The sequence below is a fragment of the Crotalus tigris genome, unplaced genomic scaffold (assembly GCF_016545835.1).
Source record: "Crotalus tigris isolate CLP2741 ecotype Arizona unplaced genomic scaffold, ASM1654583v1 scf7180000017733.2605024, whole genome shotgun sequence".
In the NCBI taxonomy this organism is placed as follows: domain Eukaryota; kingdom Metazoa; phylum Chordata; class Lepidosauria; order Squamata; family Viperidae; genus Crotalus; species Crotalus tigris.
In genome coordinates this window covers 1255841-1273723 of record NW_024096600.1, presented here as the reverse complement: position 1 = coordinate 1273723, position 17883 = coordinate 1255841, and positions in this window count along the sequence as shown.

Here is a 17883-nt window from a genome sequence, read left to right as displayed (position 1 = left end):
AAGGATATCTGGAATAAGCATCACGACCTCGTCTTTTAGAGAACAAAATGTTGTGGTCACTTTTTGGTCTCATGAAGACAATGTGCTACTGTTCTGTTTGCATTATTTTTCAGATTGCATCCAAGGCAAAGAAGCAACTCAAGTGATTTATTTTAATAATCTCAGTATTAGAAACATGTGGAAATTATTTAAAATAGATTATGCAGAAGATTCTTAATATCATTAATTCATTTCCTAATGCAATACCCACAACCTCTTGAAATGGGAATGGTGATTTATTCTCATCTGATTCCAAAGAGTGTCCTGCATTTTCTCTAAGTGCATTAAAGTAGACATTGTGCTGTGTATCACTTCCAAGGATTTGTCATCTCTCCACCCAATGTTATCTCGTTTTTTGTGAAATGAAATGAAACCCAGCTTTTAGCCTATTTTGGGATGTCTAAAAGTGTATTCTTCAGATCAGTGCCAAGCAGCCGTTACTTGATTGGCCTAGCAATTACATCACATCATTCCAAACTCCAAAGATATTTTCCATGGTTGATTAAATGGTGTCTCCACAAGCTTTGAAAACATGATCAGACCAGCTTGAATAGCTTCATGTTTAATATGGGAAGATCATGTTTTGACAAAACAGGATAATGGATGCAGAATGACCTTTGAAAGTAACCAACTCCATGTTAAACTTTTCTCTCCCACTTTCCCTCTCCCACTCCTTTTTTAAATTCTAAAATATATAATATAGTTTACACACCATCATATACAGGTGCATTTGTATACTTTCTCTTATGGAAGTCAAAGATGATATCAAGATTTTGAGATATAATATTATATTAGAAACCTGGTGAGATGAAACCCATGAATGGAATGGACTGATGGATGGATATAAATTGTTCAAAAGAAATAAGTCTAGAAAAAGAGGAGGGGAAGTTGCACTATATGCAAGAGAACACTACATATCTACAGAAATGCACATGATCCAAGATAAAATATCTCCAGAAAGTATATGGGTCAATATAAACGAGAAAAAAAAAGTGACATAGGTGTATATTACAGGCAATCCAACCAATCAGAAGAAATAGATGAAGTCTTTGCATACAGTTAACAAATGTATATAGGAAGCATACCACAGTAGTAATGGGAGACTTCAACTATCCAGATATCAACTGGGAAACAAACTCTGCAGTGAATGGGAGATCAAACAGATTCCTAACCAACCTAGCTGACAACTTTGTCATCCAAAAAGTCTTCTAGTCCAGCCCCCTACTCAAGCAGGAGAACTTATACCATCTCAGACAAGTAACCGTCTAGCCTTAAAAATTTCCAGTGATGGAGCGCCCACGATTTCTGGAGGCAAACTGTTCCACTGGTTAATTGTCCTCACTATCAGGAAGTTTCTCCTTAATTCTAGGTTGCTTCTCTCCTTGATCAGTTTCCAACCATTGTTTCTTGTCCTGCCCTCTGGTGCTTTGGTGAATAACGTGACCCCCTCTTCTTTGTGGCAGCCCCTCAAATACTGGAATACTGCTATAATGTCCCCTATTTCTTCTTTCCTTTAGATTAGCAAAACCCAAGTCCTGCAGCTGTTCTTCGTATGTTTTAGTCTCCAGGCCTTTGATCATCTTAGTTGCTCTTTGAATTTTTTCCAAACTCTCAATATCTTTTTTGTGATATGGTGATCAAAATTGGCTGTAGTATTCCAGGGGTAGTCTTACTAGGGTTTTATAAAACGGTACTAATATCTTGATTCTATGCCTCTGTTTATACAACCCAGGATTGTATTAGCTTTTTTGGCTACTGCTGCACCCTGCTGGCTCATGGTTAAGTGATCGTCCACTAGGACTCCAAGGTCCCTCTCACAGTTACTGTTTTTAAGCCAGGTGTTGCCCAATCTATACTTGTACTTTTGATTTTTCCTGCCTAAATGTAAAACTTTGCTTTTCTCCACATTGAAGCTCATTTTGTTGGATAGGGCCCATTGTTCAAGTTTGTGAAGATCTTTTTGGATCCTGAGCTTGTCTTCTGGGGTGTTGGCTACTCCCAGCCTGGTGCCTTAATCACTACCACCAAACTGGCTCTGAGACACTAAGTAATTAAATAAATATTAGGTTTGGAATTCCCAAATAGTGTTCTTCTTAATATTGCTTTCTATTATGAAGTCCAATGTGTCTGAAAGGGTAAGGCTGAAGAAGGCCATCTTGGAAAGAAGAAACAGGGGTGACATGATAGCTGTTATGTCCCAAGCCTTGCAAACAGGCTCGGGGCGTTTGTCACCTGTAAACTGAACACAGAATAAAAGGAAACCTGAGAACTACAACTGCTTCTCGTGTCTGCTTTTCGCCAAGGACTCAACAATAGTATTCCAGTATTTGAGGGGCTGCCACATAGAAGAGAATACCAAACTATTCTTCAAAGCACCAGAGAGCAGGACAAGAAATAATGGTTGGAAACTGACCAAAGAGAGAAGCAACCTGGAATTAAGGAGAAACTTCCTAACAGTGAGGATAATTAACCAGTGGAATAGCTTGCCCCAGAAATTGTGAGTGCTCCATCACTGGAGATTTTTAAAAAGAGGCTAGACAGTCACTTGTCTGAGATGGTATAGTTTCTCCTGCTTGAGCAGAGGCTGGACTAGAAGACCTCCAAGGTCCCTTCCATCTCTATTCTATTGTATATATAACATTTGAAAGTAGGAACCATCTGGGAATCACAACTGGTCCAGAATGTAGCTGCATGTGCAATTCTATTTTTCAAAATTCTGCTGTGTTGACTGCACTAGCTGCTAGCTGCTAGCAATTCAAAATGCTGGTTATCCCCTTTAACATTCTCAGCAGCAGAGGGTCAGGTTATTTATGGGACTGCTTCTCCCAGAGGGTATCCATGCATTCCACCAGATCAGGTAATATGAAAACACTGCTGATCTCTTCCTTGAAACATTGTCATTAGAGAGGAGATAGGAAGCACACTTTCTCTGTGGCAGCACTGACCTTGTGGAACTTCCTTTTCCCCTATAAGATCCAAAAGACCTCCACTTTCCTAGCCTTCTGAAGGCCTTTAAAGGTTAAGCTGGAGCCCGGTACAGTTGAAAGTGGAAGTCTTGAGAGATGTTGTCTTTGGGGCATTTTCTCTGGTAAATTTCGAGGTACGTTATCTATCACAAAATTAGATCTTAAGCTGTCATTTATGGCATTAATTTATTTTCATTTAAAACATTTTAAGTTGCCCCAAAGCCCCTCTAAAGTTTGCAATCACCATGCGGATAAATCATAACCTATTACAAATGACAAACGCTAATTAAAGTCACAAATTAGGCTCAGACATTTGACTGTTTGAGTTGTTGTGGAAGACATAGCACTGAAGAATGGAGTTTCTAGTACTGCCATTCAAAAACAAAAAACGAAAAGACAATGCCAGCTCAAAATCTGTTGCAAAGTAGTGGATCAAACATGTATCTGCTTGTGTATAAATGATGGGCCTTAAGGCTGCGATGGAATTCTTGGGTGGGGCCGTGGTCTAGGGAACAACAGTAAAACTCTTCAGAAAAGTCCTACTTTGAAAGACAGCTTTACTCAGATTCCGACTGTCTTGCCCATTCATGTCATACTTCATCATGATGGATTAAACAACCACCCTCTCAGTCCATGGACAAATATCACATGTAACTCCCACCAAACTCTGTAAGACTGACTCACAAATGAATGAGCTCAGTGCCATGACTGTGTAACACGACTCAGAAGAGTCTCATTTTCCGCCCAGAGATCAGCAAGGAAATATTGCATTAAGGCAGGGGTGTGAAACTCAATTTCACTGAGGGCCGCATCAGCATTGCAGATGCCCTTGGGGGGCCGAGTGGGTCTGGCCAGAGTGGGTGCAGCCTAATGGGTGGGTCTGGATGGAGTGGGTGTGGCCTACTGGGTGGGTGTGGCCAGTTCTACATCATTTGTGTCAAGGGGGCCTGTGGGGGCCTGAGCAGGAGTGAGACAGATCTGAGGGTCTCTGGCAGAAGGGGGTGGGTCCGGGGCAAGTGCCAAGGCATGGTCCACTGGGGCGAGTGCCAAGATGGCCACCACAAAATTGTACATTGGCTCCTGGCTGGCCTGGGCCAGGGCCAAGGCAGCGGGGGCCGTTCCCTCACTGTTTCCAGGATGGCTTCACAGGCCATATGAAACCACTTTGTGGGCCGCATCCGGCCCCCGGACCTTGTGTTTGACATGTCTGCATTAAGGCAAAGAAATAGCAATGAAGTTGTTGCTATCACCCACATTTTTTGCATGATGGGAAATTTAATTACTGCTGCTTCTCCTTCTTTCCCCACTAGGTGTCATTATTGACGGGATTACATATATTTGTGCCAGGAAAGAAGGGTCTTAGACAGACAGGAGTCATCCTCCAATAAAGATAAGGAGCTAAAAACATACTGCCAAGGACAAAAACTAAACCTCACTTTCTGTCCTGGAACATGAAACCAGACCTAATTGCAGAATGAGAGCTGTCTCACACGTGAAACAATTTTTTTACTGGGACGCCAGGCAAAAATGCTAGAAATTTGTGTGCATGTTCAGTGCGTGACAATAAGCCTCAGGGGAACCCAAGCTAAGTATTGCAAGGGATTGTTGTTGTTTTTAAAGACAATATATATATATATACTATAATTGGCTAGATTATCTGCAACAGGGTGGTTGCAAAAATAGCAGAAATAACCCACTAACTGGCTGCTTCCAGATGACACTTTTGATGTGCTACTGCCTGGCTACATTCATGGACTATTACAGGGATTATTACATGTTCCATTTGTAACTTTCCTATGTTTCTCCACCGTTTTTTTTTTTAAGATCAAGCACAAAGATACACTGAAAAGGCTGTTTTAAAAAAAGATTGAATAGCATACTAATGTCTTTGGATGGGTATCAGCTGGAGTTTTAAACTGTCACGTTGGTCAATATTTGCCAGAAAAAAACATTAGTGACAAATAAATAGGCAGATAAATGCTATCTCCCCACCTGTAATGTTATGTGGGGATGACCTTGGGAGATAGTGAGAAAAGCTGCAGACTAGAGAACAATCAGACAAGTGGCAACTGAATCTGCAGAAGGAATGTGGGTGTGGCAAAGGTCCCAGGAGGGACCCTCCCTAGTTTACAAGATTCTGTTAATGTAACCTTTTCAATAAAGTAGAGCTAAAGTATCTGGGTGTGCTTCTTGTCTGGACTACTTTGTAAGACCAGACACCAACCCACCTTTTTGGCATGTTGTAGCCATTAGGAGACATTTTTGTATATCATTCAAGGTGAATGCCATTATTCACTTACTTTGTATGGAAGACCTGCATGTGCATCATCAAACTATGATGAAGAAAATACAAGAAACAATTATTTGATGAGGACATTCTTCAGATGTATTGCCCTGACAATAGTGCATATTTGTTGTATATAAAGACCTACCGCAGAAGCACCCAAGGCTAAAACTCTCAAATCCAAAACTCTAGAATCAAATACATAGAGCTTCTTTTTCTGTGTGTAAACACAATATAAGAAGGCTAATAAGATATAAATCTGAAAAAGCAAGGATTCTAAGGTCCTTGTTTCATTTGGAAAGTTGCTGGTGGAGGATGGCTACTTCAGCCAAATGAAGATCTATGATCTCTGTAGCTCCAGCTTTGCCTATATACTGGACAGCAACAGCCCTCCAAAGTGGGAGATGCCAGGATCTTTTGCATGCTAAGTATACATTCTATCACAGAGCGCCATCCTTCTTTAAAATAGTTCAAGTCCTGTGATCCGACATCCCCTGGATTTCTACTTGTTCCTGATAAATTTAGCATTCATTTTCCCAATTCTGACAAGTCAGTTTTTCCTCTCCCAGCACTGATGCAAGACGTTCTGGCACATATTAATGTAGCAACAGGAACAGATTGGAAGCTAGTTGTATTTTTGTTTTATTTGTTAACTGAGGGCTCCAAAATCTTCACCTTTAAATAGAATAACGACAAAAAGTGGGCTTCTTATTCATTGTTTTGCTTCAGCTGTTGGTGGGACAGGCAAAATATACCTTTTAAAAAAACCCTGGTTTTTTTTTCTTTTATTCTGTGGCATGAAATATTATAACATGATACTGTGTAGGCAGTGGTATTCCATATCTGATCATCTCACTTTACCTTAAAATCTAAGGCGGTGTTTCTCAATCTTGGCAACTTCAAAATATGTGCACTTCAGCTCCCAGAATTCCCCACCCAGTAGTACTGGTTGTGGAGGTCTAGGTGTTGACATCCATATATCTTCACATTACCAAGGTTGTGAAACACTGATCTTAGGGTTAACATGCCACAAAATGGTGAGTCCATCTTAAAAAAAGAAACTATTGCCAAACTCACATTCTTGGTGATCTCTGCAGGAAGGAGATGATTTGTTTTTCATGTGATTTTTTACAGGAAGGAAGAATAGAGGGTGTTACGGTGACTTTCCAGAGGGACTGTAACTCTTCCTCTAGAATTTCTAGTCAGTAGAAGTTGGAAATCCAGGCAGAGATATTTCCAGAACAAGTTAAGGAAGACTGCCTTTAAAGACATTCTTGTCCCACCCTTTAACTTTTTTTCTTTATGTAGAAGCTAATGGTTGGAAAACCAAAACATAGTTTTATGCTAAAGTATAATTGGTGTTTTCTTTCTCAGGCTTAGTAAAATACATTCCAACGTAACATGGCACAAATCAATATGGAATTAAAACGGAAGAAGTTGAACTTTAATGAAAGAAAGTCACATCACTAAGAAAACACAAAGGTACAGCATGTTATATCCCATTTGACCACTAGGTGGTTCTTAAAGACAAAAGTGATGTAACAATGATTCTCGCTTCATTGTGACATAGTCACCTTTTGTTCCTGCATATGTGTGGCTGAACACAAATCCCCACTCTGTGATAAAATACGACATCTGTAATATCATGAAAACAAATTCAGAGCACTTGAAACAGAGATACCAGTTCAGATAATTTGTATGATAAATGTTGTGGTTGTTATTTGATTGCAAACAAAAATTAGACTCTGGTTGTATGAATTGAATAATGAAGAAAAATGTGTTGTTTATTTGTTTTTATGAATAACCACAGGCCAAATATCATGTTAAAAATCTTTCAATAGCACTTTTAAAAACTATTAAATAAAAATCCCATTTTCTACAGGAGGAAGTTATAGATGGTTAAGGAAAATAAAGTAAATCTCTTGTAGTTTTGGCTCTTTCAGAGGTTATTGGAATAGTTATTATAATAAACAGTAATAATACTTGCTTAGCATATACTGTGGTAACCAAATTTAAAAAAAAATGTTTCTCATGCATTATTTCTGTAATCCTTAACCGCCCAGTGTGTATGGTTAAGAAAATAATGCTTTGTAATGTACAAGTCTATCTAATAGTTTATGTTTCAGAGGCAATATTATTTTCAGGAGAACAAACTGATGTCCATAGCAACTGGAGATATGTGTGTGTGCACATATGCATGCATGTATGTGCCTTTAAATCAGTCTTGGCTCTTGTAACTGCCTGCATTTATCTTGGCAAGGTTTTTTGGAAATGGTTTGGAAAGTGACTGGTTCATGATCACCTGACTGACTTTGGGCCTAAAGTGAGACTAAAACTCACAGTTTTTAGTCTTATGCCTTAACCACCAAGCCAAACAATCAAAAATAGGTAGATAGATAGCTAATCCTAAATTGGTTCTAAATAAAACATATTAAAATGTCATTTTAAACTTAATTTTTTCGATGGGCTTACAGAATCATGGCTGAAACAATGACATTTTCAGTCCCCAGTTTTGAGCTTGCAATATATGATACTGTGATGGAATTTATCCAGTGGTAGGATTCAAATATGTGAACAACCGGTTCTCTGTGTGGATGCCCATTGCGGAAGTCCATTCTGGACCTGGGCAACAAAAAATTAGCTACTGGTTCTGCCGAACTAGTGCGAACTGGCTGAATCCCACCACTGAATTTATCTATAGCGATACCAAACGCTTTCCTTCCATCAGTGTGCCTCCTCAACTAAATCACTCATACAACTGGGATTAAGAAGAGGGTGTCCAAATAATAGTAGATGTAATACTTGATCAGCTAGAGCAGTGTTTCCCAAACTTGACAATTTTAAGGCATGAGGACTTCAACTCCCAGAATTCCACAGCCAGGAACCCTGGCTGTGGAATTCTGGGAGTTGAAGTCCACATGCCTTAAAATTGTCAAATTCGGGAAACACTGAGCTAGAGGCATCTTTTTAATAGATATTTATTTGAGAAATGTATTTTTGACTCATATCCAGCATTAGCTGGGTATTTTATAGATAACATTTCTCTTCTGACCACGTCTTAATATATTCCACCTGTGTTGCCTTCCCTCCTTTATAATTTTCCCAGATTGTGCACTAAGTATTGTGTTTAGCTATTTTAGAGCCCACTTATTATATCTAGTTTCTCTACTGGCTATAGAAACACCATCATTCAGTTGTGTCATCAGCTCCTTTTATATTGTCCTAATCCAACCAAGGCTTGCTTCCCTGCAACTATTTTTCCAGGAAGGCATTGTTCATTTCCCTGAAGCACTTTACAGTATATTTGGAACCAAGTAATGCAGTGGCCAGCCTCTGAGTCCCACAAAGCCTTAATTCTGTACAACCAAAGACTAGCTTTGGAGGCGTTTGACAAGTCTACTGTTTTGTTACCTCTCTTTCTCATTTGTAAAATCATTGTTGAGACCTGAATTCAGGTGGTGGTTTGATGGATGGATGAATGAATGAATGAATGAATGAATGAGACAAGGGAATGTTCTTACTAGCTCTGATCTTAATATTATGGAAAACACTTGGCCATAGATAAGGAGAAGAACTTCAGAAGATGATTGACACAGGTTTATCATTAAAAGTACTCTAAAGTAGAGGACAAATCTGATTTTTCAGATAACCCCAACCAATGAATGTATTTGCATTCCTTATGTGGGTCAATATGTCCCTTCCAAAAATGCCACAAAATAATTTTTCATCATCACGTGTAATAATCCTGGCAAAAGAAATCCCTGCAGTAAAATGTATGTGCCCAAAAGGACGGGTGGCCTTGAGGAATCAATAGGCCAATATGTGGGGACAGTGCAGAATGAGAGCAGAAATTCCTTTTGACATCCTAGCTTCCCTCGTGATTGAGGAGTCCAGAGTACAATTCCTTACTGGGGTCTGTAGGGCTGAAATACAAAACAAAGCAAAAACACAATAAATATATTAAAGGCTTCCATCCTTACATAACATTTATCTTCTCAAGTGACAAGGCTTTTAAAATTATTATTAATACCAACTTGAATAAAGGGGAAAATGTTACATTTGGGTTGGATGAAATATGAAATGACAAAGGGATTATTCTCCTGTATCCAAGAATAGATGTTAATTATTTTGTGAGTTTTCCTCCTTGTTTGGGTCACCCTTTGGGGAACATTAGCATTTAGCATTCTAAGTAAAATTGTTGCGGATGGCATATGGCAACCTGGCACTTCCATTAGTTACAAGATGGCTGAAGGATGCAAGTGTTCTCATCTTCGCCATACAATAATCTCTCCTGTAGTTGGCGTGTTATGCTTCATTTAAATCCCAAGGGAGAACTTTCCTCCTGGGTGGGGAGAAAATCAGTGAGGCTACAGAATGGTGGAGAAGTACATAATTGACAATGCCGCCCTTGATTACCTTGAAATGATATGCTGAAAAGTATCATCAAAACAAATGCAAAAGAATCCTGAACACGAGATAGAAAACCAGAAATCTCTTTTATAGAGGAAAATAATTTTGGCAAATTAAAAGCCAGATTGTAACACAATATTCTTTGCGGTCTTTTCCAAATGGTGTCGGGGCAAAAGATCAGGGCTCCCAGGCCCTATTTTTAATAAAATATTACATCTGTGACATCTGGGTTAAATGTTTCCTCAGCAGGGTGTGCAATGAGTAACATCCTGGTTAAAGACATACTCATAGAGATTCTTGGTTCCCCAAGTCCCTGTGAACCTAGTAGAATTTGAGACGTGTGGTCTGAAGAGCTGGATGATTTCATATGGCATGCATTGGAGTGCCGCTTTAGACAAACACAGTTGAGAAAAATGTAAGCTATGAAAGCAGGTTTTTTTCCATCTTACTAAATTGCAAGATTAGATGTTTAGATGCAGACTTCCATATAATTTCAAAAGCTATTTGTAAATGTCCATAGCAAAATATCCACTGTGGGCTTGTGTCACTGTGATCATAGAACCGACAATATCATTATTAAGACCTGGCAAACCGGTAATTGAAGTAATGTTTCAATTACAACAGAATTCTTCCTCAAACAATATGTGCGTGTTTCAGAAAGCGGTGGATAAATGAATATACAGAGCATCTTTCATTTCCCACAGAAGTTCTTCAAAGAAAACTCCAAGATTCTTTCTCCTTATCCTCAGTCCATCAGTCTGAAGAAATGCCTGCATCTATCTGCCTTTACAATTTGTAGACTTACACAGTTTGTGTGAAAGGAAAGTCTAAAAGAGTTTCGAATTAACCAAAGATTTAATTCCCAATCACTATTAGCTAATCAACATATAGAAAAGTTGAGAAAGACTATTTTAAGAAAGGCACATCAGTCTTTTAGAGTCTCCTTTCCTTTAATATGCCATTTTTCAGACTTAGAGTGATATATGAAAGGTGAAACATTTAATTTAGTGCACCTGAAACATTTCACTTAATGACACTGTAAATCCCAGCTGTTGACATGGTTTGATTTCCAGATAAGATGGCTTTATAGTTTAGAATTCTCTATCTGGCAGACTAATAGATACCTTCACCAAGTTACAGTGCCCAAAGGACAAATGGGAATCATGTTCACAAAGGAACTCAGCACTAATTGTAGCAGTCACTCCATTTTAATTTCTCATACAAATCAATTCGATTTAGGGAGTCTGCTTAGAAGGCCACAATATACTGCAGCTTGTCAGAAACAGAGGCTTCCAGAGTCTATATTGAGTAGTAATTTTGAAGAGCTGCTCTTTGTTCTTAGGCAACAGTTCCTACACTGTGATCCAGGGACTACTTCTAATCTGTAAGAGTTCTGCTGGTGCTCCCAACTGGAGATATATCTGTGTATGTATACAAATTCCACTGAATACAATCGTGGGAAATTGACCGACCCGGCGAGGTTTGGGCATTCTTGACAATCTCTTGGCCATTTTCTTAAAGTAATGTTTTATTTAGTGTTGGATTTATGTACATGCCAACTGGAGGATAAGTTGTATGCCATGTTACTTGCAGATACCTCATCGGGAATATCTTAGGTATATTTATCTCCCAACTGAGATAAATATGAAGAACTTGAGGCCAAACCCTTCAGAAATGAACTGCATTTTCTTAATTCTTTGGGGGGGGGGGGAGAGAAAGTATTTCATTTTCATTCTAACCAAATGGGAATGTTTGCACAAACCTAGAAGACCTTTTCAGCCCAGCGCTAGTAAAAATGTATAAGCCAAAGATCCTACTCTATTAAAAGAATTGATTCATAGAGGCAAGCCCAGTGCTGCTTCTTCAACAAAAAGTGAAATGCGCTCATCCAGCACTGTTTTTTGTTAATAACACCCACTTGAGCTCCACTCTCAAGATTTATGATGTCACTATTAAAGCCCTCTGGGTCATTACAACCTTGCCTTTCATCTACTCTGTATATAAATAATTGATCATCATAAGGATTGAAACCTGGGGAAATGAAGACAACTTAACACAGATATTCTTTATGACATCAATTACAGGGGAAATCATTTGGTAAGAGAAACGAATATTTCAAGCGGGGCAATAATGATAGCTAGCTTCTGCAATACTTTCTGCTGCAAATGAAATGTATCCAAGTTCCACTTGAGGAAGAAAATGCTTTATTGTTCAGGGAGAGTATGTCACTTGTGTATCTGTGTGTGTAACCCAGTGTTCAGCATGTTAAAGGGGTTTTTTTAATAACAAAAAAATGGTAACCCCTTCTAATTTATGAATCAAATTTAAATAACATTTTATATATTGTTAACTATTAAGTATGGCTGACAGCCTATATGGAACTGCCTGAGAGTATTTTCCATTTTATTCAAAGGAGTTTGCTTCTGGGTAGACCTGGATAGGTTTGTGCTTCTATCTTTCTGAGGACAGGAGTTCCATGTTAAGTATGACATCTATTTTAATAAACCAATGTTATTACTGGACACAAGGACAATTTTTTTTGTCTTTTGTCCCAAAATTATTTTACTTCAGACAAAATAAAAACACCAGAGCAAGAATGCCTTTCAAAATACATAACTCAAAGCTCAAATATTGTGGAATATTGTGGTTCAAAACATAGAATTTGAGTTCTGAAAGTTCATTAAGCTATTTAGATTTGCAAACTCTTGTATGAGGATCAGTACCTTCATGTCAAATCTCCTTTGGAGTAAGTCCACTGCATCCAGTAGGTTTTAGAAGATGGAGTAGCCCTATTTCTTAAGAGGCTTTGAAGCTGAACTTTCTTCTGCATCGTACCCAACCTATGGAATCCATCTTTAAAACAGAAGTCAAGCTGTTTCTCTTCAGTTGAGACCTTCTGAGTTGGTTTATCGATACATCTATGTTGCTGTCTGTGTATATTTAACTGATTTTTAAACTTGTTGTTGTTAGTTGTTAGTTGTGAAGTCGTGTCTGACCCATCGCAACTCCATGGACAACGTTACTTCAGGCCTTCCTGTCCTCTGCCATCTTCTGGAGTCCATTTAAGCTCACGCCTACTGCTTCAGTGACTCCATCCAGCCACCTCATTCTCTGTCATCCCATTCTTCTATTGCCTTCAATCTTTCCGAGCATTAGGCTCTTTTCTAGTGAGTCCTTCCTTCTCATTTGGTGGCCAAAGTACTTAAGTTTCAACTTCAGGATCTGGCCTTCTAAAGAGCAGTCTAGGACTGCCCGGTTTGATCACCTTGCAGTCCATGGGACTTGCAGGAGTCTTCTCTAGCACCATAGTTCAAAGGCCTCAATTCTTTTGCACTCAGCCTTTCTTATGGTCCAACTTTCAGAGCCATACATTGCACCTGGGAAAACCATGGCCTTGACTATACTTTTGTTGGCAGGGTGATGTCTCTGCTTTTTACTATGCTGTCTAGATTTGCCATAGCTTTCCTCCTCAGAAGCAAGCATCTTTTAATTTCTTGGCTGCAGTCCCCATCTGTGGTGGTCTTGGAGCCCAGGAAGATAAAATCTGTCACTACCTCCATTTCTTCCCCATCTATTTGCCAGGAATTGAGAGGGCCGGATGCCATGATCTTGATTTTCTTTAATGTTGGGTTTCAAGCCAACTTTTGCACTCTCCTTCTTCACCCGCATCAAGAGGCTCTTTAGTTCCTCTTTGATTTCTGCCATTAGAGTGGTATCATCTGCATATCTTAGGTTGTTGATATTTTTAAACTATTTTGTATTAAAAAGAAGTGGATTGCCGTGGTGGATTTTTTGGAGGAGGAGGAGAAGAATTTTTTTCAAGCTTAATCACAGAGAAAATCAGAATCTCTCATTAAAACTTCAATTTTGTTGAGCATAGGAAACAATAGAGATATTATCCTGAAACTCTGAGATAGTTCTGCCCTGGGAATGCATATGTAACTGTACAGATCAGCATTTTTTCAACCTTAGCAACTTCAAGTACGCTGGCTAAGGAATTTTGGGAGTTGAAGTCTGCACCTCTTGAAGGTGCTATGGTTGAGAAACATTGGTACATTACAAATGATAAGGAGGAAGAATGACTTATTTTCATGTTGTGTGATTGACTTAACACCGGCATTATACATCATAAATTATATAATGGTGATTACCTAATATCATAAATCTCTAGAAAAATGGGGGCTACCTAATATCACTTAAAACGATCTCATAATTCCTGCAGAATGCTGAAAAAAAGAAATATTTTTTCTGGGGTCTTCAAAGCTACATTGCCAGGCTCTTAAATAGTTGGGTTTGTGAAACATCATGGTCCAGGGTTGAGATGTAACTGAACTGAGTTTTCAGGCCTAAAAGTCCTCTGTATGGGCTGAGGAGAATGTGGAAAAGTATTGTTGCCAAGTGCCCAAATATTCAACTGTGGGGATGCTATGATGGTCATAACTTCAGTGCTGTTGTGACATTGAGTGGTTGCTAAATACCGAATAACAGAGTTGGAAGGGACCTTGGAGGTCTTCTAGTCCAGGGCTTTTCAAACTTTTCAGAGATTGTACCACTTTTAGGATATAGCAATGTTTAAGGTGACCAACTTTTTTACAATGAAAAGGAGGACACAAATAAATTGAAAAAAAAATATCGTAAATAAAAGAAACATTTTATTCATTGCAACAATAATACAGACAACTTGCATGTGCAAAGTTTGCCAGCTGGATGTTTTGGTGCGCTCAGCAGCAATTCCTATTGGCTTTCAAAAGCCAATAGTGGGAGTAGCACAGCTCATGCAAAAGTTGAAAAAAAAACCATTAAAAAAAAGGTGCCGGAACGCCGTTCTGAGCGTTCTATGAGAGGGAAAAAAAAGCCCTGCAGATTAGTCTTCAAATATCGAAAAGGAGGACATGTAGGAGGACACTTTTTGAGGGAGGACAGAACTTACAAAAGGAGGACTGTCCTCCCTAAAGAAGGACAGTTGGTCACCTTAGCAATGTTTGAATACCACCAGTTGCCTAGCAGGTGAGTGTGGCCTGCTAGAAGCCACTCACTGGACACAGCTGACTCCAGACAGCTGGGTCAGAATAGAACAAGTCGCACTGGCTAACTCGATGTGGGACAACTCGGTGCCCCACAAACTCCTCGCCCCCCAAACTGCTAGGAGCCAAGAACATGCACGTGCAAGCATGCACACGCACACACACACACACACACCACATTCCAAGTTTGGGGACTTTTATCCACAGAGGAAGGAGAGGACCTTCTCCCCAAGCCCAGGCATGATTGGCAATTTGCTAGCTCAGATGTGGATACAAGTCTCCAAGCTTGGAATGTTTGTTTGTGTGTCTATGTGGATAGCATGCTAAAGAGATGTCCTTTTCCCAGTCCCAAACATCATTGGTGTTTCCCTGTCTGGTGCCCCCTCCCGGCAAGGCAGGAGGTGGAGGACGTTTGTAGGAAGCAGTTTCTTCTGAGTCCAGCTTCAGTCTTGACAGATCTCTGTAGAGCAAGAGGAGGCAGCAGGGAAGCAGCGCTCCTGGGTCTTGCACGAGGGAAGCTGGCCCTTCTCAGAAGGGAATTCCCATTTCCAATCGTGTGTGATAAGAATGCTGGCTTGTTGTGGCAGCCTTCCCTTACACAGCTCTCCTGCCACCCCCTCCTCCTCTCCAGAGATCTGCAGGGGAGACAGAGATCTGGAGGGCAAGGTGCAGCCTCCATATTGGCCACTTCTATCTCTCCAAGCCCTCCTTGATTAAACATGCATTATATATAAATTAAAACACAGCCAAAAAGAAAACATAGTTAAATCACGCTTCACATATTTTCTGGAAAAAAAAAACCCACCTTTATTGATGTTAGGAAGGAAAAGCAAACCTTATTAACAGGAAGGGAATTGACGACTCCAAAAGATCTCGTTCTTTCTAATCTGCCTCCCCTTTGAGCTTTTAGTTCTCATTATTTTATTATTATGTATTTAAGAAGAAGATCAAAGGCCTCCGTAGCTCAGGATACTCACCTTAAAAATTTAGAAAAATTTAGTTAATCCACAATACCACCTTATGAAGAATGAAGATAATCTTTGGGCCCTGAGAGCATGCAGGTGTCAAGTCAGAATATTAGTGGCACACCTGTCAGCAACTGGAAGTGCGTAAGTCCATGTACTTCCCTGTCCTGTCTCATAACTCAATCTATACATCCTTTAATTTTCAGACACATCTTTTTCTCATAAGCTCCTTTAAAAACCAACAGGGTATACTGTAATTAGCAGGATAAATAAATCTAACACTCCTGAACTCTTTCCCCAATGGGGAAAGGAAAGTTCACAGCCTGCAGGTTGCTAGCAAAGTCATCGAAGAATGCAGTTATTGCTGCTAAAGAGAAGAATAAATAACGAATCAATTTTGCAGCTCTCTCCTGTTACTACATCCTCTTACCTCCAGAATGTGGTCTGGGATTGCACAAGGGGCCAGGCTAAAATCCGGTTGAGTAGTTTGCAACCAGGTGTTCATTACAGACCTTGCCAATGTGATTTTAATAGCCCAGGAAGGGATAGGAAAACCTGAAGAAAACTTTGCAATCAATAAACCATGGTGGACTATGCTTGTTTTGCCCTATTTTGATTCTCCTCCTCAGCAACAGCCCATCGATTTTAGAACTGCATGGCCTCAAAGACAGAGGCCTTCAGCCTCCCAATCCCTGCTTAGAGAGAGATTTGCATTTCGGCAAAGGTCAGGCCATATGCCCCCAATCAAAGGAAGAACCTGAATCCAGTGGGCCAGAGGGCAGCCCAGCCTCTGCGCCCCTCTGGTTTTTTCTCCTCACCCCCTGGGCATAGATTCAGTTGCAGCTCCTCGCCATAGCTGGGGCAGGACTTGCAAGTACCTCCGTCCACTTCATCCTGCAAAGTGGCGCTCCCCCAGCGCTCCCACCCACCACCATGCCAGCAATCCCGACTAAAGGTCGAGCGCTCCAGCCTCGCCCAGCCAAGGAAGAGGGCAGCAGCCTAGATTACAGCAGATTTTCAGTTTGTCAGCAATGCTCAAAGGCTGCCCAACTTTACTCGGGAATTTCAGGGTTGGAAATCAGAGTGACAGTGCTGTGTTTGCAGGCCTGGTGACACCTGCTGGAAAGCCTCCTGCTCCCCCTCCTCCCAGCTACCTCCTTTGGAGCCTTCCTGATGCCAATGGGCCTGCTGGCATACATCCGCCCGCTTTGTCCTGCAAAGTGCCGCTCACCCGGCACTTCCCATTCTCACACACATGTTCCTCCAATATCCTCCCCATTCTCACACAAAAAGTTCCTCCAATATCCTCTCCATTCTCACACAAACGATCCTCCACTATCCTTTACTCTCTCTCTCTCCCTCTCTCTCTCTCTCTTTCTCTCTCTCTCTCTCTGAGTCTTTCTCTCTCTCTCACCGCTTCTGTGAAAAAAGCCTTTTGTCTTCTGCCTCTTTCTCCAGAGTCTTTTCTTCTTTCCCTCTCCTGCCCAAACTGCCTCCTGTCAACTGTCCTCTGCCAACTGCCAACAAACTCCAAACACAGAAGGAACACTGGGAGTGAACTGCTCCCAGTGCTTTACATAGACGTGCCCCACCCACCAACCCCACCCCACCCCAATCAGCAAACCAGCATCCGGTCCATATGGATAAAAGGCACAGTTCAACATCCGCATTCCCCCCCTTCAGAGGCACCCACATAGCCTCTGCTGTTCCAACTGTCCTCTCCAGCAACCGGGCAGCACTCTGCCTCCTCCCCCCTGCATCCGGCGGGAGGGAGAGGCAGCCAAGGTGAGGTACAATCCCCCCCTCGTTCGGCTTGCTTGGCCCAAATGTCCAGCCAGCAGTAGGAACAGTTCCAGCATCTGGTTCCTTAGGGGGAGGCACCTGCGGCATCTGGTGGCCATGCCGACCCCCAGCTGCTGGCAGGGAGCCGGGCTGACTCCCAGGAGCCAGACCAACACATAGAGGCTGGGCCGACTCCCAGCCAATCTTCGGGGGTCGGGCGGCATGTGACGTTTCCACCGACTCCCAGCTGATGTGCACGCGCCGACCTGACTCTCAGCTGACTGTCGGGAGTCGGGCGGTGCGCAAGGCTCCCACACGGACGTCTGTCGGTTGCTGGCTGTGTGCTCCCCATCTCCTGGCCCGTGGCAAGCCCAGGGGCTTGACACCTCCTTTTGTATCCCTTCCTGTCTCCA